At 45.0% G+C, this 25,456-nt stretch overlaps 1 protein-coding gene across 1 annotated transcript in view; it reads right to left on the bottom strand.

Moving 5' to 3' along the window:
* LOC126253274 (serine/threonine-protein phosphatase rdgC) overlaps positions 1-24,780 on the bottom strand; it is a 1,933,713-nt gene extending 1,908,933 nt beyond the window's left edge. The window contains exon 1 of the mRNA XM_049954489.1: positions 24,653-24,780. The gene's annotated coding sequence lies outside the window, so the exon portion shown is untranslated. The remainder of the gene's footprint in view (positions 1-24,652) is intronic.
* Positions 24,781-25,456: the final 676 nt, after the last annotated feature.

Here is a 25,456-nt window from a genome sequence, read left to right as displayed (position 1 = left end):
ATCTGTACTTATTTATGTATACAGTACTTCGTAAATTTCATATCGGCACCGAATTTTCAGGTTATGTTTTATGAAGCATTCTCGCTACGTGGTAAAATGTCTCGAGCAGCGTTAGTTTCTGACTCTCACTGGCGATCCTGCTAATTTCGCGTGGATCGAGCGAACCAGTAGCGAGGAGCAAAATTATTCAGCGGCGTAGAAGCACAGCTCAGGATCTGCGGCCCATTGGACTGTGGGGGGTACTCCCCAAGAAACATTGACAAGTTCACGAAGTAATTTGTTTCTCGTCGATCCTATTTGTTTAAAAAAAAATGAAGTACCTGGGGTAGATGTCTGCGTTTAGCTTTTAGTTGTGTTATCTAGCAAATAGTCTCGCAGGTATAGTTTAACAGTTTTAAATGAATAGGCGTGCTTAGGTCAGTAGCTTTACAATAAGATGGGTTGATTACCGTCATTTTGGTGTAACTGTTTGCCAGTTTTTTCAAATGATAGATTGTTGGGCACTTCAACGGTAGCCTGATGTGTGTGCTGTCGAAAAATTTATCTGCTGCAGCACCATCCTCTCTACGTACTTCTGACTGCAACTACCTACACTGGAAGTAGTCTGAAACAATATATTTTTACCTTTAGACCATATTCTGTTGTATTGTTGAGCCATTACCTACGTACCCACCATAGACATGTAGACGCAGCCTTTGTAACAAGCGTTTTCATTGTTTGCGAGACTTCTAGTTGACGTAAGGCCCACGCCGTGCAGTTTGACGGCACTGTCATGCATACATCACTGGTATGTTCTCTTCCGCCATATAAGGTAATGTTTTCAAGCCTCGACAATTATGCCTGTTTCAAATTTGTGCTGTTTGCGTCCATACTTTATTTAGCTGAAGACTCTGCTGGTCTAATTATACCGTGCTACATAACTAGATGCTTCTCTGTGCAGTAAACCAATTTCACTGCCTACTTTGTAGAATGCGTAACGTTACAATTGAATTCACAGGATAGCACATCTTGTTCTTCAGCTGTACTCCGCAAGCCATATTATGGTGTGCAGCAGAACGCACTTAGAGTAACTCTGTCGCTTTTCCCCTTCCCTGTTTCAGTCACGAATGATGAGAGAGAGAAGGGAGACTTTAGGTACGAAGTTACATTTTACGTTGATGGGTTGTTTGGGAGAAAGTGATGTGTTGTCTGACTGTTACAGGAACGTGTACCTCGGAATTACGCAAATGAGCCACAGCTTGATGCACAACTCCTCTCTTTCTGGCTGGCATTTGCAGTCGAATTGCATCTCCGTGACGCATTGAGATTTACCAAACGAGCGTATTATGAAATGGCTGCACTTTCCGTATATATTCTCTGTTCCATCTGTCAGTCCCATGACCAATACTCGATCGAACGATGATTTTGTAAGGTGGAGTACGATTCCGCAGGATTCTTCAGATGAATCTCAATCTGTAATCTTGGAATCTGTCTGTCCTACAATTATTTTTATGTGGCCATTTCACTTTAAATAGCTCTGTGCACATGGGCGTCGACAAAACTTTTGCCAAGAGGGTACAAAAATCTAAAATTGGAAATTTTGATTTAACTGATTCTTTGAGTTTGAAAGCAGGCTGTTCCACGAAATGAATTGTATCTTCGACAATTGATATCCATTTAGCATTTATAAGGTAAATTACCTTGATACCGAAAGGATAACCATACTCAACAGTACGTCTGATTATTAAGGGGCTCCGGAAAGGCTCAAAATCATGAAAAGTTCAATTTTTACTTTTTTGCGCTTTCTGAATCTGCAGACTATTACCTTTTAATAGATATATAATTTATTCAATTCCGAAGACTACAACTATTTTTAAATTGTTTTTGAAATGTGTTCTACATGGGCGTGACCCACTATGGCGCTGTTAAACTGCTGTCAAATGGTGTTATTATTAACGTCCATGTTCATCAGGTACATTTTAGTGATGTGAGATAAAGTATGTGTTGTGGCTAACCTGTGATGGTTCAATATATATCGCTGGTGTGATTGTCGATTGTTTCATGTTTATTTACTCTGTCGTTATCTCGAAAATATTCGTAATTAATTCTGTTTCTTGAGTCTCTGTTTTGTTGAAGTATAACAATGAGTAAAAGTAAAGTTATTAGAAATCCTCTGAAGGCTTTTAAGAAAAGGAGAAATGTTGGAAAGCCAAAGGTATGTGTTATTACTGTAAACAATAAAGACGATGAAAATCCCCAACATAGCTTGTGTCCCAAAGAAGAAGACAGTTGGTGTAAATATAACAAAGGATTGCTAACTGGTGAAGTGTACACTCAGAAGCATAGTCTGCCTCATGCAATAATGGAGGTGATAAAACCTATTTTCAGAGACTTAGCAGCACCTGAACTGTTGAAAAAGTGTATTCACGGAAAAACTCAAAACCCCAATGAAAGTGTAAATAGTGTTATATGGTCGAGAATCCCCAAGACTGTATTTGTTGGAATAGAAACACTTCACTTTGGTGTGTATGATGCTGTTGCGACTTTCAATGATGGCAACATTGTAAGGTGCAAGGTATTTAGAAATATGGGAATGAAGATAGGTTCCAACATGGTACGAGCGATGCCTGCTTTAGACAAGGAACGCCTTCGGGCTGCAGACAGGGCTGTAAAGAGTCTAGAAATACAAGCAAGAGTAAACAGGAGGAGGAACAAGAGGAAGCTGGAGGAGGAGTTTGCAGAGGATGAAGATAATCCATCCTATGGACCTGGAATGCACTAAAAAGTTAATCCAATCTTTGTCGCTCGATTCCCAAAACTTTTATTTTCTCATACTAATTACATGTTTTCTAAGGATCTTCCAAACATATTTGTTTGAAACTTTCAGTAAATGTTACACAGTACCTTCTGCATAATTGAACACAGCCTTTTCCCAAAAAACTGTATATTTTTGAATATATAAATAAAAAATTGCAAAAAAATGTTGTGAATTTTCATTACAATTGAAAAAAAATCATCTTTAATAACTGAAGTAAAATTTTGTAAAATCCCTGTGTTAAGTTGTAGCCCATATTCCAATAAATAATCTGTAAAAAGTTCAACTTCCTACCTCAAATACTTTGTGAGGAAAGATGTAATTTATAAGCGTTATTTTAACATTGCAAGTATAGGGCGTTCCGGAGCCCCTTAACACGGATATGAATGTCACCCTTTTTATCCATCGATCTGAAATTATATCTACATATGATTAAAACCACTGTACTCAACGAATTACGAAGCAAAACTAGAAAATATTTACATAAAATATTTATTCATGTCCCCATAAGGTTATGGTTCAAATGGCTCTGAGCACTATGGTACTTAACATCTATGGTCATCAGTCCCCTAGAACTTAGAACTACTTAAACCTAACTAAACTAAGGACATCACACAACACCCAGTCATCACGAGGCAGAGAAAATCCCTGACCCCGCCGGGAATCTAACCCGGGAACCCGGGTGCGGGAAGCGAGAACGCTACCGCACGACCATGAGCTGCGGACCATAAGGTTATGTTTAAAGTGTCCCCTACCCTGTGTCTGTACAACTGTCGCAGATAACTAATGCACGTTACTGTCTCCAATTACTGTTCAGCAGTAGTGAAAGGAAACAATAACGGATCCATCCACCAGTTTATGTGCGCTACGCTATATGTATTTATGTTTAGGATCACCTGACAATCCCTCCACCAAGGATCGATCCACCGCAGATCTTCCTGCAGTTTGCTACATTTTTCTAGGGTGGCGACTTCTATGTATATAATAGCTTTACCTGCGAACAGGATCATGGAGTTATCGACATTATCCACTATACTGCAAACAGTGGCGATCCTGTAATAATTCCTTGGGGTACACCTGAAATTACTTATATATCTGAAGATTACTCTCCGTTTGGAATGGCGTGGTGTGTTCCATTTACTAGGAACCCTTGAGTCTTTTCACAGGGCTGGTCTGCTGTTCAGTCGGCTGTTACTTTGTTCATTAGGTGAAAGTGCAAAATCATATCGCCCACCCCCCGGTAGTCAATGAACACTGTTTCAAGCCGACCACTTATGCCCACTGCAGAGGAGAACTCGGTGCGTGCCTGCGATGTGTCCTGTCTAACCGATTTCCTGAATGCGCTCAGTCACAAATTCAGTATAATCCTCGAATTCAAAGCCGCACATTCACGAAGGTCTCCGAAGTCACCTGTCGTTTTATAAATAACCGAAAACAGACGTAACCCATAACCCACACCCCTGATTCTTTAAAGACTAGGACTCTAACGTAAGATTTTCATACGTCGTATTACTTTGCAGATGAGTTTAACATGTTGAATATTTGACGTTAAGCTCGTAAAACCTTAATGTGTGAAAACGCATAGCCTTAATTATAATAAATGAAAATCACCAGTTTGCTTTTGTTCTACAATATTACTTTTATTGTGTTAACCGGTTTTTGGCTTACAAGGCCATCTTCAGACATTTACTGAGTATTATCACCAAAGAAGTTACAATGATTGCAAACAACATTGGAAGACAAGTAACACGTCTAGACTGAAGCAGAAACATACACTAACAAGGGAACCTCCCCATCGCACCCCCTTCAGTTTTAGTTATAAGTTGACACAGTGGATAGGCCTTGAAAAACTGAACACAGATCAATCGAGAAAACAGGAAGAAGTTGTGTGGAACTATGAACAAATAAGCAAAATATAAAAACTGAGTAGTCCATGTTGAAGATAGGCAACATCAAGGTTAATGTGAGATTATGAGTGCCGTGGTCCCGTGGTTAGCGTAAGCAGCTGCGAAACGAGAGGTCCTTGGTTCAAGTCTTCCCTTGAACGAAAATTTTACTTTATTTATTTTCGCAAAGTTATGATCTGTCCGTTCGTTCATTGACGTCTCTGTTCACTGTAATAAGTTTAGTGTCTGTGTTTTGCGACCGCACCGCAAAACCGTGCGATTAGTAGACGAAAGGACGTGCCCCTCCAATGGGAATCGAAAACATTTGATCGCAAGGTCATATGTCAACCGATTCCTCCACAGGAAAGCACGTCTGATACATTCTATACGACACTGGTGACGGCATGTGCGTCACATGACAGGAATACGTTGTCGTCCCACCTAACTTGTACATTTGGCGAATGGGTAAAAATATTCTTCTACCTTGCCCGATTTAGGTTTTCTTGTGGATGTGATAATCACTCCCAAAAAGTGATGAAAACATAAGAGTTTGTCACATAAACTGAAAATTAAACTAATTAAATTAAACTTTTCACCCGGGTGAAGACTTGAACCAAGGACCTCTCGTTCCGCAACTGCTCACGCTAACCACGGGACCACCGCGCTGCTTGGCTCACATTTTCCATGATCTTGCTTATCTTTCACATGGACTACTCAGTTTTTATATTTTGCTTATTTGTTCATAGTTCCACACAACTTCTTCCTGTTTTCTCGATTGATCTGTGTTCAGTTTTTCAAGGCCTATCCATTGTGCCAACTTATAACTAAATCTGAGGGGGGTGTGATGGGGAGGTTCCCTTGTAAGTAACATCTTTGACAGTGTGGTGGTAATGCAATGAAAAAGTAAAAATTGAACAGTACATAAGCAACAATTGAGTAGACAGGAAAACCTTTAACACAAAATAGGAATAGCATGCCTACATAACAGCTTCTATTAATAAACCAACCCAATAAAATAAAATAAAATTAGTACTAGAAAAGCCTACATCAGGAGGTATGAAACATGGAGAGTGATACACAAACCAATTAAAAGAAGAGACAAATATCAATGTAACTACAGAATAGATAAGGAACTTAAGCAATATAAATAAGATAAACAGAAATAAATAAATGCAGAAAAATGGAGGCGTTTGACGGAACCTACAGTAAATGCAATCTTTGATAGTGTGGTGGTACTGCATTTTAACATTAACAATTAATCAAAACAGTGGCTATATAACAGTTTGCATTAAATAAATGAACAAAGTAAAATATGTAGAATATTTGATGAGACAACTACAACGGGTGTTAGACACCAGTTAAAAGAAAGCCTTAACTATTGAAACTACAGTCTATATAGAATACAAAACTTCAGTAAAACAAAAGAACTAAATTATGTTGGTTTTATTGGTTTCGTATTATTCACCCGCAGACTAGCGAAAAAGCCGAAATCGAAACAGGAGAACCACAAAAGTGGTAAACCTTCACACGTTCACGTTTTGGCAAATAGTGTATAGGTTCTTTTAATTCTATAAACATTTATATAACCTACATTGTGAACTACAGTGACGAGAAAAAAATCACAACATCGAAAAACAAACTTACGTAGAGTAATGAAATTTCGGGAATACATTTGTCTAGGTAACATACATAAGTGATTAACATTGAAAGAGCACAGGTTAAGTACGAGATAAGCCATTGCAAATGTGAAGTGCTAGTACATTAACAACCAGTGTAACCGCCAGAATGCTGAATGCAAGCATTCAAGCATGCTTGCATTGTGTTGTACGGGTATCGCATGTTAGTTTTTGGGATGGAGAGCCATGCCTGTAGCACTTGGTCGGTCAGTACAGGGACAGTTAATGCTGGTTGTGGATGACGCTGGAGTAGTCGTCCGATAGTGTCTCGTATGTGCTGGATTGGAGACAGATCTGATGATCGAGCAGTCCAACGCAAAATGTCGACACTCTGTAGATCATGTTGAGTTACAACAGCGGTATGTGGGCGAATGTTATTCTGTTGGAAAACACCCCCTGGAACGCTGATTATGAATGGCAAAACAGGAAGTCGGATCATCAGATTAACGAACAAATTTGCACTCAGGGTGCGTAGGATAACCAAGAGAGTGCTCCTGCTGTCACACGAGATAGCACCCCACACCATAATTCAAGGTGTAGGTCCAGTATGTCTAACACGCAGAGTTTTTAGTTGCAGGCCCTCAGATGGCTTCCTTGTAACCAACACACGGACATTACTGGCACCGAGGCACAACCAGAGTTCATCAAAAAACACAACACACATCCACCCTGGCCTGCAATGAGCTCTCGCTTGCAGAATGAGATTTTCACTCTGCAGCGGAGTGTGCGCTGATATGAAACTTCCTGGCAGATTAAAACTGTGTGCCAGACCGAGACTCGAACTCGGGACCTTTGCCTTTCGCGGGCTAGTACTCTACCCTCTGAGCTACCCAAGCATGACTCACGCCCCGTCCTCACAGCTTTACTTCTGCCAGTACCTCGTCTTCTACCATCCAGACTTTACAGAAGTTTTCCTCTGAACCTTGCAGAACTAGCACTCCTGAAAGAAAGGTTATTGCGGAAACATGACTTCATTACTATTTTACACAGTGCTCGCCGATTCTGTATTGATAATGCAACAACCACGCAGATATCTGGGAAGGATGAACAGTTGTTATTTTACTGTTAATTCATCAAACGATTGGACATTCCTTCGAAAATAAATAACTTACTTTCATCTTCTCTTAAATCTACACTCCTGGAAATGGAAAAAAGATCATATTGACACCGGTGTGTCAGACCCACCATACTTGCTCCGGACACTGCGAGAGGGCTGTACAAGCAATGATCACACGCACGGCACAGCGGACACACCAGGAACCGCGGTGTTGGCCGTCGAATGGCGCTAGCTGCGCAGCATTTGTGCACCGCCGCCGTCAGTGTCAGCCAGTTTGCCGTGGCATACGGAGCTCCATCGCAGTCTTTAACATTGGTAGCATGCCGCGACAGCGTGGACGTGAACCGTATGTGCAGTTGACGGACTTTGAGCGAGGGCGTATAGTGGGCATGCGGGAGGCCGGGTGGACGTACCGCCGAATTGCTCAACACGTGGGGCGTGAGGTCTCCACAGTACATCGATGTTGTCGCCAGTGGTCGGCGGAAGGTGCACGTGCCCGTCGACCTGGGACCGGACCGCAGCGACGCACGGATGCACGCCAAGACCGTAGGATCCTACGCACTGCCGTAGGGGACCGCACCGCCACTTCCCAGCAAATTAGGGACACTGTTGCTCCTGGGGTATCGGCGAGGACCATTCGCAACCGTCTCCATGAAGCTGGGCTACGGTCCCGCACACCGTTAGGCCGTCTTCCGCTCACGCCCCAACATCGTGCAGCCCGCCTCCAGTGGTGTCGCGACAGGCGTGAATGGAGGGACGAATGGAGACGTGTCGTCTTCAGCGATGAGAGTCGCTTCTGCCTTGGTGCCAATGATGGTCGTATGCGTGTTTGGCGCCGTGCAGGTGAGCGCCACAATCAGGACTGCATACGACCGAGGCACACAGGGCCAACACCCGGCATCATGGTGTGGGGAGCGATCTCCTACACTGGCCGTACACCACTGGTGATCGTCGAGGGGACACTGAATAGTGCACGGTACATCCAAAACGTCATCGAACCCATCGTTCTACCATTCCTAGACCGGCAAGGGAACTTGCTGTTCCAACAGGACAATGCACGTCCGCATGTATCCCGTGCCACCCAACGTGCTCTAGAAGGTGTAAGTCAACTACCCTGGCCAGCAAGATCTCCGGATCTGCCCCCATTGAGCATGTTTGGGACTGGATGAAGCGTCGTCTCACGCGGTCTGCACGTCCATCACGAACGCTGGTCCAACTGAGGCGCCAGGTGGAAATGGCATGGCAAGCCGTTCCACAGGACTACATCCAGCATCTCTACGATCGTCTCCATGGGAGAATAGCAGCCTGCATTGCTGCGAAAGGTGGATATACACTGTACTAGTGCCGACATTGTGCATGCTCTGTTGCCTGTGTCTATGTGCCTGTGGTTCTGTCAGTGTGATCATGTGATGTATCTGACCCCAGGAATGTGTCAATAAAGTTTCCCCTTCCTGGGACAATGAATTCACGGTGTTCTTATTTCAATTTCCAGGAGTGTATAATCAGAGTAGCGAACGCTCGTTCTATCAGCCGTGCTGTAACCATTGGGTGAGTCCAAAACCTCCCGTCACGGTCCTTAATATATTCATATGAGCAATAAGCAAACATTGCCTACTTTCTTCCGCCTACATGCAAACTAGTTGGATTCAAGTGTAGAACTGCTGCTTGATTATCGCTGCGATACCGCCCCGGATGTTCTGAAACGACGCGCTCTCACTGCGAAACGCGCGGCTGTTACTCGCTCGTGTGGATCGAGCCTTCACCCGACTTCCTGGGGATGCCGAACAATGGAGCAGTACTCTCGAATGGGTCGCACTGTGATGTACGCGGTCTTCTTCATAAAATTCTCCCGATAAAACAAAGTCGACCAACCGCCTTCCTACTACAATCCATGTACTACGTCTGTTCAAAAAATTTCGGAACTTTATCTACAAAATTTTTCTACGTTTACCTTTTACTTATTGTGAATGGTCTCCCTCGAAATACTGTCCTCCACAATTGATGCACCACTCCCAACGCTATTTTCACTTTCGGAAATGGTTTTGGTACGCCTCTTGTTGGATCGTCCGAAGTGCCGTCTGCGAATTTTCTTTTATCTTGTGTATCGTTGCAAATCTTCGTCCTTTCAGTGAGGTTTTAAACTTTGGAAATAAAAAAAAAGTTCGCCGGTGCCAGGTCTGGAGAGTACGGAGGTTGAGGCAGCATAGTGATTTCATTTTTTTGTGCAATAGACACGCACCAACAGGGATGAACGTGTGGGTGCGTTATCGTGATGAATGAGCAATGAATTCTCTCGTCACATTTCAGACCGTTTCCTTCTCACAGGCGTCCCGATAGTACCATCGATTAACAGGTTGTCCCTGTGGCACGAATTCGTGATGAAATAATCATTGAAGGTCAAAGAAAACTATCACCATGGCCTTGACATTTGACCTGACCTGACGAGTCTTTTTTTGGTCTTAGAGAACGTTTCCCGGCCCATTGTGAAGGTTGAACCTTGGTCTTCACATCATCATAATCGTAGACCCACGTCTCATAACCAGCTACGATTCTCTTATGGAACATCTCGTTCTCATCTGCGCGATCCAAAAGCTCTTTACTGATTGCTCTTTCTGGTCCTGACTCACGAGCCGTGGGACTAACGTGGCAGCAACACGATGCATTCCAAGACGCTGCCTCATGACTTTATGACAGGGTCCAACTGAAATGTTGCATTCTTCTGCAATCTCTCGGACAGTCAGTCTTCAATTGGCACGCGCAATTTCGTTGACGTTCCTGACATGAGCATCAACGGTAGACGTCGAAGGGCGTTCTGAACGAGGGTCACCTTTAACTTCCGTCCGGCCATTTTCAAACCGTGTGAACCATTTTTAACACCGAGAGCGGCTTACGCGCACATCACCGTACGCTTCTTGCATCATTGGTGTGTCTCTGTAAAGGTTTTCTTAAGTTTTATGCAAAAATTAATGTAGACGCGTTGCTCCTCTTACTCTACCATCTCCAAATTCGCAAACTGTGCGACACAACGTTCCACTCAATATAGCACCGAACAATAACTAACAGATATACAGCAATGAAACTTGGGGCAGTTACACATTAAAATGCCAACCGCATTTCGCTCCAACACACTATTGGCATGAAATTATGAATGTTCTGGGATTTTTTGAACAGACATCGTCTGCTCGTTCCACTTCATATCACTTTACAGTACTACGCCTAGTATTTCACCGACGTGACTGAATATAGCAGCACACAAATAAACCTGTATTCGAATATTACAGGACCGTTTTTCCTATTCATCATCATCAACGTGTATTTTCTACATTCAGAGCGAGCTGGCAGTCCGAACAGCAAATACCTGTCCTGTCTAACTCATCTTATATCCTCCCACAGTCGGTCGACAACGACACTTTCCCGTTCACTACAGTGTAAGCAGCAAACAGTCGCACACTGCTACTCGCCCTCTACATCAGATCGCTTACGTATCTCGAGAGTAAGAGCGGTCCTATTACACCTTCCTGAGGCACTCCTGCCGATACTCTTGTCTCTAATAAACACTCGCAGCCCAGGACGACGTTCTGGGTTCTATTACTCAAGAAGTCTGCGAGCCACTCACATATTTAAAAATGCCTGCACTCTGATTGTTGGAACTGAAGGCTACAGGCGATTGGGTAATAATTTGAAATTGTTAGGAGTTACCAAATTTATGTTATTGGGTAGTAGTTCCAACAATCAAAGCCCTGTGAGGGCGGATCGTGAGTCCCGCTTGGATAGCTCAATCGGTAGAGCACTTACTGCACAAAGGCGAAGCTCCGAAGTTCATTTCCCACTCCTACACACGCTTTTAATCTGCCAGGAAATTTCAGAGCGTCGGTAAGTCTACATTGTCATCGTCTCTCTGGGCCTACTCAGTTGACGACGTAATGCATATATGCATTCCCTTCACGTGTTTAAGCCAAGTATTACGCAAATTTATGCGACCGGGAATGCGCAGTAGCAGCCAGGCTACATGTACATTTAACAATTAAGCGTCAGCAAGAGTATTAGTAATGAAATCATAGGAGGCAATGTTGTGCAGTCTTAGCAGGGACAAGATCCGACTATTTGGGAGTAGGATCTTACAATCTGAGACAGTGTTCCGAGACAAACTTCCGTCACAATGTCCGCAAACGTGACGTCAGATCCGCCTGGCAACAGCGATCTGAACGCCATTGGGTTGGGTTGTTTGGGGAAGGAGACCAGACAGCGAGGTCATGGGTCTCATCGAATTAGGGAAGGACGGGGAAGGAAGTCGGCCGTGCCCTTTCAAAGGAACCATCCCGGCATTTGCCTGGAGCGATTTAGGGAAATCACGGTAATCCTAAATCAGGATGGCCGGACGAACGCCATTGGCTGAAGGTTTGGATAAAGAGAGAAGTGTCCTCATTGGCTCAGAGAGAAAGATGGGTGGTCTCTCTTCTCGTTCGGTAAGACAGGGCGAGTTAGTCGCGAGGAGCCAGTCAAAACGCACGGTCGTGTAACAGGGGCGGCTCTAAAATAACGGTAGCGAGTTCATATTTCAGCTGTTAAACAAGCTAGAAAGTGAAGTTATTAGTTATCAGAACGCCACGTGTCGTGGACAGTGTTTATCATTATGTAAAGGCAGAAAACTGTGTTAATGGGCGTAGTCCAGAGCCGCTATATTGCAAATGCTGAATCTGTGACGTGTGTGACAAAGCAATTTCTGTATTAAAACAAGTATAGTACAAACGTTGTTGACAATTAACAACTGGCATCCCTAAACATTCCACTTCAGCAGGATCACCACCTACATGGAACCAGGCGACTGAGCGCTACCACTGTCCTACGAGGGACTCACCGAAGCAGCAAGACACCAGGTTAGTGATACCGCCCAGAGAAGTACTTCCTTCTCGCTACAATGCCAATGAGGGTGTTGTAACGAGTTAGCGTGTGATACAGTCAAGTACCTGTAGATGATTTTTAATTTAGTTTTCTAGTATATTTTACTATCTCTCTTTTTAAGCCGATGATTTTATGACGACTTGGTAACAAGTCGAAACCGGTAATGAAATCACTTGTGTGACCAGAAGCTGAAAATACACGTATGTCCAAAATTAAAGCAACAAACTGGTATTTCCCAGTCTTGTGACTAATTCACTATGTATTCATGCAAACTGTCAACAGATGTCATTAAAATCGTGATCTACTCGAAAGATGCCATTCTGATCAGCTGACAGCCGCGCCAGCAATGACGTCGGCGCACCTATCAAGCGGGGTAGCGTTTGCAGGGTAGTCCCACATCCACAGTCCCAGATGGTGCAGTATGGCACTGAGAAGACGCCTACCAAACTCTCTGCTGTGGAGGGCCATACGAAGAATGGAAGCAGTAGAGTCGCAAATTCATGTGGCCCGATGGCTTAACGTGAATCGTTCTGTTGTTTCTCGGATGAGGCTGTGGTGTCACCGCCAGACACCACACTTGCTAGGTGGTAGCCTTTAAATCGGCCGCGGTCCGTTAGTATACGTCGGACCCGCGTGTCGCCACTATCAGTGAGTGCAGACCGAGCGCCGCCACACGGCAGGTCTAGAGAGACTTCCTAGCACTCGCCCCAGTTGTACAACCAACTTTGCTAGCGATGGTTCACTGACAAAATACGCTCTCATTTGCCGAGACGATAGTTTAACATAGCCTTCAGCTATTTCATTTGCTACGACCTAGCAAGGCGCCATTATCAGTTACTATTGATACTATGAATAATGTACCGGCAAGACCGACGTTCTTCACTAACGGATTAAAGTTAAGTATTCCACCAGCTACGTCCGTTTTTCTAAATTCTGATTTCCTTGTCGTGTTCCAGACCTCACGCCAGCCTGCGTGAGCTAAAACGCGTGCCTTTCGGCCTCCTTCTAGTAACATGGTGTTGGCTCTCCTGCCAACCAAAACATTGGCAACGAGGCAATTCCGCGTTCTTATCGATATTGCCCTGATTTACTTGTGTAATGGCTTCGCCACAATCTCCAGATGTACTGTCCGAATTTTATCGCTTACAGAATCAGCAGACGTAGGCCTTACTGGATGCCCTTGGACAGCTCGTCCAGGGTCAACGGGCAATGCAAAACGATGCAGCAGCCGCCGCTCCACCGCTAACGCAGCCACAACACGCTGTTGCACCAACTTTTCGACCTTTTGATGCTGCACTGGAAAGCTGGACGGAGTGGTCACGCCAATTTGGATTCCATCTCGCCGATTACAGAATTCAAGGTAACAAGCGGCAGCCTTATTTGTTATCATCGGTCAGCATCCAAACGTACTGTGTAATAGTCAAATTATTTCCCCGATGCGACGTAGCAACTCTGTCCTACGACGAAATTTTGTCTGCATTAGATGCATATTTCAAAGAATCAGTCAATGTAGTTGCGAAAAGGTATACCTTCTTTCGTACAAAACGTAGGTCAGGTCAGACTAATCGGGAGTGGGTTGCAACTTTGCAAGGCCTTACAAGGGATTGTGCTTTTGAGTGTCAATGTGGACTCCCTTATTCAGATACTATGGTACGTGATGCAATTGCACAGAACGTTTCTGATATTCGTATAAGGGAACAAATTTTGAAACTCGTCAATTCCTCCCTTCAACAAGTGATGGACATATTGGATCGGCAGGACACACTTGACTTTGCTCAGGAATCATTTGAAACTTCACCAGCCATGTGTCAGGTTAACTGGCCCGCCGGGCGAGCTGCACGGAGCAGTAAACAGCCCTCACGCCCGGCCGCGCTGCTGCCACCAGGCTCTCAGCCACGTGTGCCGCGCAGGCAAGCAAATGCAGTGCTAAAATCAAGCCCACGGTGTGCTACTAGACATTCGCATGAGAATTGCCCGTCACGCCAGGCTATTTGCTTTTTCCATAATAAAAAAGGAAATGTTCAGAGTGTTTGCCAGAAAAAGCTCAGATCGGACACTCACAACCATTCCAGGCCCTTTGCTTTGCGCTGCATTCGAACCAAGGATACTCAGGCTCATGAAACTTCGCCCATGTAAATTCATGTAGTGCATTCCACTCCGCTCAGTGCCACTCTCTCTAACAGTGACTGTGTTCATCCCACAAATAGTGTGCGTCGACATCGCCGGAAATCCCGTCAAGTCGCAAGTGATTTTGTGCCAGTGTCAGTTCACGTTGCACGAGACAGGCGCTCTTGTCGTCAGCAGGATAATAAACTTTTTGTAGACTTGGACATTCACAGCAAAGTGATACCATTCCAGCTCGATACCAGAGCTGCAGTCTCACTGATCAATCAAGACACTTACAAACTACTGGGCACACCTCCGTTGCGTGCTGCAAATGTTAAGCTAACTAGCTATTCAGGTCAAAAGATCCCTGTGTTAGGACAGTGCAGCCTTCTTGCAACAAACAAAGGACAAACAAAACTTGTGTCATTTTACGTCCTTCGTTCTTCTTCTGCAGTGAACTTGTTTGGTTTAGATTTATTTCAGTTGTTTAACTTGTCTATAGTAAATCAGGTCCTATCAGTGAACAAGGCTGTGCCTTCAGACAGTGTTTCTCGTCTATGTGAAGAATTTGCAGACATTTTTGCACCGAGCCTTAATTGCGCTAAGAACTATAAAGCACATTTGGAACTGAAAGTAAACGCGGAACCGAAATTTTACAGAGCGCGCAATGTTCCCCACGCATTGTGTGATGAGGTCGCAAAAACATTACACGATTTGGAATCACAAGGTGTAATTGAACGTGTGCAGGCTTCTCTCTGGGCATCACCCTTAGCAATTTTGCCAAAACCTTCCGGAAAATTGAGACTTTGTGTGGACTTCAAGGCAACAGTGAATCCACAACTAGTGACTGCAACTTTTCCTTTACCCCGCCCCGAAGATCTTTTTGACAAACTGTGCCCGGGTAAATATTTTTCGAAGTTGGACCTAGAAGATGCGTACTTGCAAATACCGGTGGACGAAGAATCCCAGCGCGTTTTGGTGGTTAACACGCATCTTGGTTTGTATCGATTCAAACGACTGCCATTCGGGTGTGCATCCGCCCCTGCATTGTTTAAGCAATATCTACAATCTGTTTGTGCGTCGGTCCCTACTGCAGCAAACTATCTGGACGATATTGTGATCTTCGGAAAGACGGAAGAAGAACATTTAGCCAATCTCAGAACATTATTTCAGGTCTTGTGACAAAATGGTCTTCGCTTGCGGAAGGACAAATGTGTGTTTTTTGCTCGTGACTTTCCCTACCTGGGACATGTACTCAATGCCCAAGGCATACATCCCAGTCCCGAGCACCTCCGTGCCATACAAGCCTTGCCTTCGCCGCAGAATTTGAAGCAGCTACAGAGTGTGCTGGGAAAAATTAATTATTATCACCGTTATATCCCACACGCCTCTTCCATTTCAGCTCCGCTTCATCGCTTACGCCGTAAAGGTGTTCCGTTCATCTGGACGATGGAATGCGAACGCGCCTTTCGCCAGTTGAAATCGGTGTTGCTTTCCAATACTTGCCTTATGCCATTCGATCCCCAGAAGCCCCTTTTGTTGATGGTGGATGCATCGGATTTCGGGATCGGTGCTGTGCTTGCGCACAAAGATGGATCGCACGATCGCCCTATTACCTTCTTGTCCAAATTGCTCTCGTCTGCGCAAAGAAATTATTCACAGATCGAGAAAGAAGCATTGGCTCTCGTATTTGGTGTTACAAAGTTTCTTGATTTCTTGTATGGTGGTCACTTTACCATCATCACAGACCACAAACCTTTGACATCGCTTTTTCATCCGAACAAGCCTGTACCTCCACGTACAGCGCAGAAATTCATTCACTGGTCTATTTTCCTCTCGCAGTACCGTTACGATATCTTGTATCGGTCCACTGATAAGCACGGAAACGCCGATGCGTTGTCCCGTTTGCCTGTTGCTGAGGATAGAGCCTTCGATTCCACCGAACTTGCTTGCATGTTCATTGATTCGGAAACCGATGACGTGGTCGAATCCTTTGTGATAGATTTTCGTCGTGTAGCTACTGCCACAGCTGCCGACACTGTCCTTGCTACCGTTCTGCGTTTTGTTGCTACGCAATGGCCCTTGTCAAAGTCACGGATCGGGGATCCGTTGGTTCGCCGAGTTTTTGCTCACAAGGAGAGACTTTTTGTTCGATGTGGTGTTTTTCTGTTGTGTTCTGATAATGATCAGTCCAGGGTCGTGGTCCCACGTTCGTTACAGTCCTTTGTCTTACAGCTTCTCCACCAAGGACATTGTGGTATAGTGAGAACGAAACAACTTGCTCGTCAGCACTGTACTTGGTTAGGAATCGATGCCTCGATTACCAATATGTGCTCTTCTTGCATGGTGTGTGCCGAACAACAATCAGCCCCACCGCGGAAATTCTTTGCATGGCCAAAAGCCACTTCCCCTTGGCAATGCTTACACACCGATTTTGCTGGTCCATTCTGGAATGCTCGATGGTTGATTGTGGTTGATTCATTCAGTAATTTTCCTTTTGTTGTCCGGATGTCTTCCACGACGTCATCTGCCACCATTCAAGCGTTATCTGCTATCTTTTGCATTGAAGGTCTTCCACAGACTATTGTTTCCGACAATGGCCCACAATTTATGTCCGCAGAATTTCAGTCATTCTGCAAGGCCAATGGTATTCAACATCTGACGTCCGCGCCGTTTTCGCCACAGTCAAACGGTGCCGCTGAACGATTGGTCAGGACTTTCAAGTCACAGATGTTGAAGTTGAAAGAGTCGCATTCTTGGGAGGACGCGTTATTGCTCTTTTTGTCCTCGTATCGCTCTCAGCCCCGAGATGGTCGCTCGACGGCTGAGTTGCTCCATGGTCGCCCTCATAGAACCTTGATGTCTTTGCTACATCCGCCGCATCAGGTTCCTGTGCAGCGGCAGACACCTGCTTTTGCCCCAGGCGACGTTGTCTACTACCGCCACTATCGAGGTTCACGGCGTTGGCTCGAAGGACGCAGTCTTCGCTGCCTCGGCCGCGCTATGTATCTGGTTTTGGGGGCCTCTGGTGAGGTGTGTCGGCATCTCAATCAGCTGCGCCTCTGTCGTCGCATGGGATCTGCTGCTCCCCGTCTGCTTTCAGCGACGGTGCCGTCCGGTCAGCGCCCTGGGGACCCATCTACTGGCTCGCCTCGGAACCAGGTGTTACCGACGCTGCCTTCCATTTTGCCCCATGGCGACGCGCCGCCGCCGCCCCCGCCGCCGCCTGTTCTCCCGCCGGCGACGCCCGCAGTGGACGCGTCGTTGCAACCGCCGGGCGCCTCCCTGGGTCACGCGCCGCCGACCGCTTCCCGTGACCAGTTGTCCTCCGACATGGAACTCTTGCCCGCTCCGGACCGTATGTCGTCTTCGCCCGATGGGTGCCCCGGCCCGATGGAGGTCGACCCTTCGGCCCCTCTTGTCTCTCTGCGGGCGCATACACCGCATGTTGGCGTGCACCCTGGAGCAGGTTTTCAGGCGTTTCCTAGCTCTCCGCGGTCCGAATGGCAGGGTGCGGGTGGCACAGCCTCGCCTGTTGTTAGGCTCCCCACCTCGTCGCATACGTCAACATGGGGTCCTCCCCACGGCGGGCGGAAGCCTTATGCCACAACCGTACGCCGATTTGCAGGGGAGGAATGTGGCGTCACCGCCAGACACCACACTTGCTAGGTGGTAGCCTTTAAATCGGCCGCGGTCCGTTGGTATACGTCGGACCCGCGTGTCGCCACTATCAGTGAGTGCAGACCGAGCGCCGCCACACGGCAGGTCTAGAGAGACTTCCTAGCACTCGCCCCAGTTGTACAACCGACTTTGCTAGCGATGGTTCACTGACAACATACGCTCTCATTTGCCGAGACGATAGTTTAACATAGCCTTCAGCTACGTCATTTGCTACGACCTAGCAAGGCGCCATTGATATTATGAATACTGTACCAGTAAGACTGACGTTTTTCATTAACGGATTAAAGTTAAGTATTCCACCAGCTACGTCCGTTTTTCTAAATTCTGATTTCCTTGTCGTGTTCCAGACCTCACGCCAGCCTGCGTGAGCTAAAACGCATGCCTTTCGGCCTCCTTCTGGTAACACGGTGTTGGCTCTCCTGCCAACCAAAACAGAGGCGACAGTTTATAGAGACCGAAACTATATCCCGGAGACCAGGGCAGGGCCAACCACGTGTAACATCAGAAAGAGAGGACCGTTATTTAACTGTAAGAGCACGACGGTACTGCTCTAGTACTGCATGACAACTGGCACGTGATCTCGCAGCATCCACTGGACGTGTTGTATCGAGGCAAACGGTGTGCAGAAGGCTTCAGCAGAGTGGCCTTTATTGTTGAAGACCTACTGACTTTTTACATGCGGCGTGTCTTCACAGTAGGGAACATCCCAAGTGGAGCCGTCTACATGCGACCTGGACGGTCGAATAGTGGGCCAATGTTCTTTTCGTAGATGAATCCCGATTTGGCCTGGAGAGTGATTCTCGACGGATTCGCAGCTGGAGGGCACGTGAAACACGATTTCGGGACACAAATATTGTGGTAAGAGACCGATTTCGAGGAGGATTCCTAATGGTGTGAGCAGGGATTATGTTTACCACTCGAAACCCTCTTCCTGAAATTGTACTGGTGAATCAGCAAAATTTAACTGCCTTCAAGTACCGTAAGAAGATCTTGGGATCTCATGCACGGTTGTTGCGAGGTGCTGTGGGCCCAGACTTCGTATTCATGGACGATAATGCTCGACCTCATATCCCACGGGTGGTTGACTTTTTAGGAAACGGAAGATATCGCACACATTGCATGGCCTGGTCACTCTACGGATTTGAATCCCATAGAGCATGTCCGGGATGCACTAGAGAGACGGGTTGCACTCTCCAAGACTTGTGAGCAGCTCTGCAGGGAGAATGGCACTCATTGCTTCACCATGAGATTGATGACATCATTCACAGCGTGTGCCGTCGTAGTCAGGCCTGTGTTGATGCCAGAGGTAGTCGCACCCCATACTGAGGACAGTAACCAGTTGCCAGAATGTACCGCCGGCCGTGGTGGCCAAGCGGTTCTAGGCGCTTCAGTCCGGAACCGCGCGACTTCTAGGATCGCGGATTCGAATCCTGCCTCGGGCATGGATGTGTCTGATGTCCTTAGGTTAGTTAGGTTTAAGTAGTTCTAAGTTCTAGGGGGCTCATGACCTCAGATGTTAAGTCCCGTAGTGCTCAGAGCCATTTGAGCCATTCAGAATGTACCGGGTGATCAAAAGGTCAGTATAAATTTGAAAACTTAATAAACCACGGAATAATGTAGATGTTGTTGTTGTTGTGGTCTTCAGTCCTGAGACTGGTTTGATGCAGCTCTCCATGCTACTCTATCCTGTGCAAGCTTCTTCATCTCCCAGTACCTACTGCAACCTACATCCTTCTGAATCTGCTTAGTGTATTGATCTCTTGGTCTCCCTCTACGATTTTTACCCTCCACGCTGCCCTCCAATGCTAAATTTGTGATCCCTTGATGCCTCAAAACATGTCCTACCAACCGATCCCTTCTTCTAGTCAAGTTGTGCCACAAACTTCTCTTCTCCCCAATCCTATTCAATACCTCCTCATTAGTTACGTGATCTACCCACCTTATCTTCAGCATTCTTCTGTAGCACCACATTTCGAAAGCTTCTATTCTCTTCTTGTCCAAACTAGTTATCGTCCATGTCTCACTTCCATACATGGCTACACTCCATACAAATACTTTCAGAAACGACTTCCTGACACCTAAATCTATACTCGATGTTAACAAATTTCTCTTCTTGAGAAACGCTTTCCTTGCCATTGCCAGTCTACATTTTATATCCTCTCTACTTCGACCATCATCGGTTATTTTACTCCCTAAATAGCAAAACTCCTTTACTACTTTAAGTGTCTCATTTCCTAATCTAATTCCCTCAGCATCACCCGACTTAATTTGACTACATTCCATTATCCTCGTTTTGCTTTTGTTGATGTTCATCTTATATCCTCCTTTCAAGACACTGTCCATTCCGTTCAACTGCTCTTCCAGGTCCTTTGCTGTCTCTGACAGAATTACAATGTCATCGGCGAACCTCAAAGTTTTTACTTCTTCTCCATGAATTTTAATACCTACTCCGAATTTTTCTTTTGTTTCCTTTACTGCTTGCTCAATATATAGATTGAATAACATCGGGGAGAGGCTACAACCCTGTCTCACTCCTTTCCCAACCACTGCTTCCCTTTCATGCCCCTCGACTCTTATAACTGCCATCTGGTTTCTGTACAAATTGTAAATAGCCTTTCGCTCCCTGTATTTTACCCCTGCCACCTTCAGAATTTGAAAGAGAGTATTCCAGTCAACATTGTCAAAAGCTTTGTAAAAATTGACACACATGCTTGGAATAACATGGGGTTTTATTAGAACCAAAAAAAAAACAAAGTTCACAAAATGTCCGATAGATGGCGCTGGACAACAAAACGTCAGTGACTGCGCATGACAATCGTGTATAAAAGGAGCTGTAATGAGAGAGAGAATCAGATGCGCCAGCAGTCGCAGCATGTTGAAGTTATCTGAAAAGGCGCTCTTAGTGAAGCTGCATTATCAGAATGGGGAATGTGCTAGTTCAGCGTTACGATCCTATCGCCATAGGAAGGGGAATCGAACGGGTAAAGGTCCGTTGACAAGTGCAGCTGTGGCGAGAATGATTTCGAAGTTCGAAGCCACGGGTTATTATAGACCCCGTAGTGGCCGACCAAGCGCAAGGCGTAATGCTGCTGAGACAGTTCAGGAAGAAATGGAGACTGTAGCGGGTTCGTCTATGCACGGGGAAGTCAGCGCTCGTGCAGTCGCACGTCGCACCGGCATTCCATACACTACTGTTTGGTTGGCACTTAGGTGTACCCTCCGATGCTATCCGTACAAAATCCATCGGCATCATGAACTTTTACGAGGCGATTTAGTGAAGCGGAGTGCACTTGCGTTGTGGGCGTTTCAAAAGATGGCGGAAGATGACGATTGGTTGAGTAACGGGTTTGGACCGACGAAGCTCATTTCACGCTCAGAGGGTCTGACAACGCCCACAATTGCAGAATTTGGGCTACCGAAAATCCTAGAACTGTCCTGGAAACTCCATTGCACGGCGTAAAAGTTACGGTATGGGTTGGATTTACAACATCGAACGTTATCGCGCCTTTTTTCTTGGAGGAAATGCCGATATGTTACAGAATCGCATCATCCCCAGCCTGGCTGATAAAAACCTGCTGGAATGTACGATGTTTATGCAGGATGGCGCTCCACCCCATATTGCTAGACGCGTGAAATATCTCTTGCGCGCGTCGTTTGGTGATGATCGTGTGCTCAGCCGCCACTTGTGTCATGCTTGGCCTCCCAGGTCCCCAGACCTCAGTCCGTGCGATTATTGGCTTTAGGGTTACCTGAAGTCGCAAGTGTATCGTGATCGACCAACTTCTCTATGGATGCTGAAAGACAACATGCGACGCTAATGCCTCACAATATCTCCGGACATGCTTTACAATGCTGTTCACAACATTATTCCTCGACTACAGCTATTGTTGAGGAATGATGGTGGACATATTGAGCATTTCCTGTAAAGAGCATCATCTTTGTTTTGTCTTACTTTGTTGTGCTAATTATTGCTATTCTGATCAGATGAACCGCCATCTGTCGGACATTTTTTGAACTTTTGTATTTTTTTGGTTCTAATAAAACCCCATGTCATTCCAAGCAATTTGTACCTGTCTATCTACATTATTCCGTGATTTATTCAGTTTTCCAATTTATACTGCCTTTTTGATCACCCGGTATGTGCAAATCCGTTTAGTTTGAAAAAAAAGAAGAACATTTTTGTCTACCGTTGTGCCTGTTGATTACGTTGTGTATAGTTCACATTTTTCTACTTTACTGTCACCTATTTATACTGATTTGTGGCAAAATAAACCAACCAAGCAAACAGATGAAAGTATACGCCAATAGGAACAGACTCGTTCTAGAAAACATGGGCCCGCCAACGAACCATTTGCAAAATAGCTGCTAATGTGTTTTTGCGAAGCTCCACTACTGATTACAGTACGAAATATTGTCCTAGTCAATACAAATTTATTAGAAACGTAGACCGTTCGATTGACTCATATTATTTTTCACAGAAGGTCTACCATAACAGGAAATACAATACTACTTCAGCACGCTACGTATGTTGAAAGGAATTTTTCAAAACGCAAATTGCAAAGACGTACTACAGGTGAACACTTTTTCAAGATCAGTTGTGTAAACTGTCAACTTCAGCCATTGAAAGCGATGCCATAAAATCAACACATTCGTAATCTGCGTTGAAAGATTGTCCCAAGTTGAAGGCTAGAAACAGTTCAATATAATTTTTGTTTACCCCAAGAGGAAAATGTCAGTACATACAATGAACAGGTGCAGGAGCTATGCATGTCTTTTAAGTATCACACGCAAAATTGTGTTTTCCGTTACAGATGCATACATTAAAAGTTGGAGCGCATTTATCAACTTTCAGCTACTTTAATGGCAAATCATCTGTCATTTAACTATTTAATGGTGAGTTTTTCATATATAACTTACAGAGTTGAACAGTGTCTCATGTTTAACTAGTCGACATGAAATTAGATGATTTTTCATATTTTTATCCCTTTTTCCAAGGGGTAATTTACACAATTAAGAATTTTAATTATTAAATTAAGGGGGGTAGGACGCCAAACGGGCCGACTTGGAGCAGGAGAGGCACCACAGGACATTTTACTTTCCACTGTCTATACTTTTACAAATAAATTCATAAAACTTTGTCATCATGACCAGGAAGGATTCAGAATTCACACTCATAGCAGTGGAAGTTCGAAAACATAACGAAGTAATTTTTTTTATATGTGAAATTTCATCATTTTTTTCACTTACTAATGGCAGCATTTGTTGCTATAGGTACACTTTTCTTCATAAGTAAGAGAGATGGTTCAATGAATTTTGCACAGCATACAAACCATACTTAAAGGTGTATGAAACTCTAGAATTTTCCAAATCTGTTAAAAACTGTGGTAAAAATCGAGGTAATTAACTACAAAATTTGTGTTTTTTGTAAACATGAAGTTTAAAATACAACAGATCATTCGTTTTTTCATAAATTAAATAAATTCTAGAGTTTCATACAGCTGTATGGTATGTATGCTGTGCAAAATTCATCGAATAATCTCTCTAACTTATGAAGAAAAGTGTACCTATAGCAACAAATGCAACCATTAGTAAGTGAAAAAATGATGAAATTTCACACGTAAAAAAAATTATTTTGTTATGTTTTCAAACTTCCACTGCAATGAGTGTGAATCCTTCCTGGTGATGCTGACAAAGTTTTATGAATTCATTTATAAAAGTATAGACACTGGAAATTAAAATGTCCTCTGATGCCTCTCCTGCTCCAAGTCGACCCGTTTGACGTCCTACCCCCCTTTAGAGAAAAACAAAACTATTTTTTTTCATTCTTTCCATTAAGTTTATTATATGGCACACTTTTTTATTGAAACTAGAAGATAGAAAAGGTCTAGTACTTCCCTTGTCTAACTAGAAGCTTTCAAAGATCTCAGGAATTACCTCAAAACGAAATTAATTGTTCCTTCACTTAATATTTATTATTGGAATAAGATTCAGAAATTTATTTCTGTTACCGAAGAAGGTACGTGTAGTACCTACTTTGAAAGAAAAAAAGCAACCAGTTTAGACGATCACGACACTTACATTTATTTTTAAAAGTGCCACAAGGAGCCCAAACAAACGCAACTAATCTAAGAATGCTAGGGAGAGGAGGGGGGGGAGGAGGAGGGGGGGGCGAAGGGAGGCGCCAAAAGATATGTCAATTGTGTGGAAAAGTATTCTCGAATCTGTGAAAATAATTCACATCAAAAAATGAATGAGTAACAACCAGTGATTTACGATACAGTAAGTGTAGGGTGCTTCTTACCAAATTTATCTCATTGAACACATGTCCTAAAATTCACCAAATCAGCAACATTAAAAATTCCAGTTCTCGAATCTTGCTCCCTCTTGGATAATTTTCTATGGACGCTCATGGTGCAACACTATATAGCATTCGAGGTTCACCAAAGACGCAGGTATGACCAAAATAACGACAGCGTTTTGTTTTGTTGTTAAATCTACAGCTGTTGTAACAGCAGAGAAAGCGAGCATTCGCTGTTAGGTGGGTACTCACGCAACGTTGGGCGCGGGCTGGTGGCAGCGGCAGTGCGTGCAGCACCTGCGTGCGTGTTCGCGTGCCAGAGGCCTCGCGGGCGTGGGCGGCGCGGTAGGCTGCTGCGTGCGTGCGTGCGAGACGCGGCGTCGGCGGCCGTCGCGACGCTACTGAGCGGGGCGCGCAGCTGTGGGCGCCGCGCCGAGGCGGCAACAGGCGAGAGTGCGCGCATGCGCGGAGCGGCCGGCGCTCACAGCTGTACCCGCGGTGTCGGCGTCGGCGTCGGCGTCGGTGTCTCACGGGCCGTCCGAAATGTCACGTCAGCCGACACGCGCCGCCCGTCACACGCAGGTGGGTGGGCGAGGAATAGGGCGTCCGTCTGCCTAGCCTGTGACGTGCTGTAGCGCTGTAACGAAAGGAACACAACAGTCGTCATGACTATTACTACTACTACTACTACTACTACTACTACTACGTGATCAGGCCCAGTGGACCGCACGCATCTACAAGTTTCCTCCTCCACTGTATTCTGTCCATTGCTGCTATCCGCCATCCGTTCACATCTATTGACACGTGGTTTAAATCTTCATGGAGTCCATCCCTCCAACGCTTCTTGGGTCTCCTTGGCGGTCTCTTTCCAGTAGGTAGTAGTAGTAGTAGTAGTAGTAGTAGAGGGGGTTTAGTGGGCGCACGACAGCAAGGTCTTCAGCGCCCGTTCAGTATCATAGTGAGACGGGTGTCAAGAAAAAAAAACTCAGAACATTTACATAAAAAGGAACATAAAACACGGGGAACAATCATCGAAAAATATGTGCTCACCCACAC

This window comes from Schistocerca nitens, chromosome 4 (genome assembly GCF_023898315.1).
Source record: "Schistocerca nitens isolate TAMUIC-IGC-003100 chromosome 4, iqSchNite1.1, whole genome shotgun sequence".
Lineage (NCBI taxonomy): Eukaryota > Metazoa > Arthropoda > Insecta > Orthoptera > Acrididae > Schistocerca > Schistocerca nitens.
This window is presented reverse-complemented; position numbering and strand designations above follow the sequence as displayed.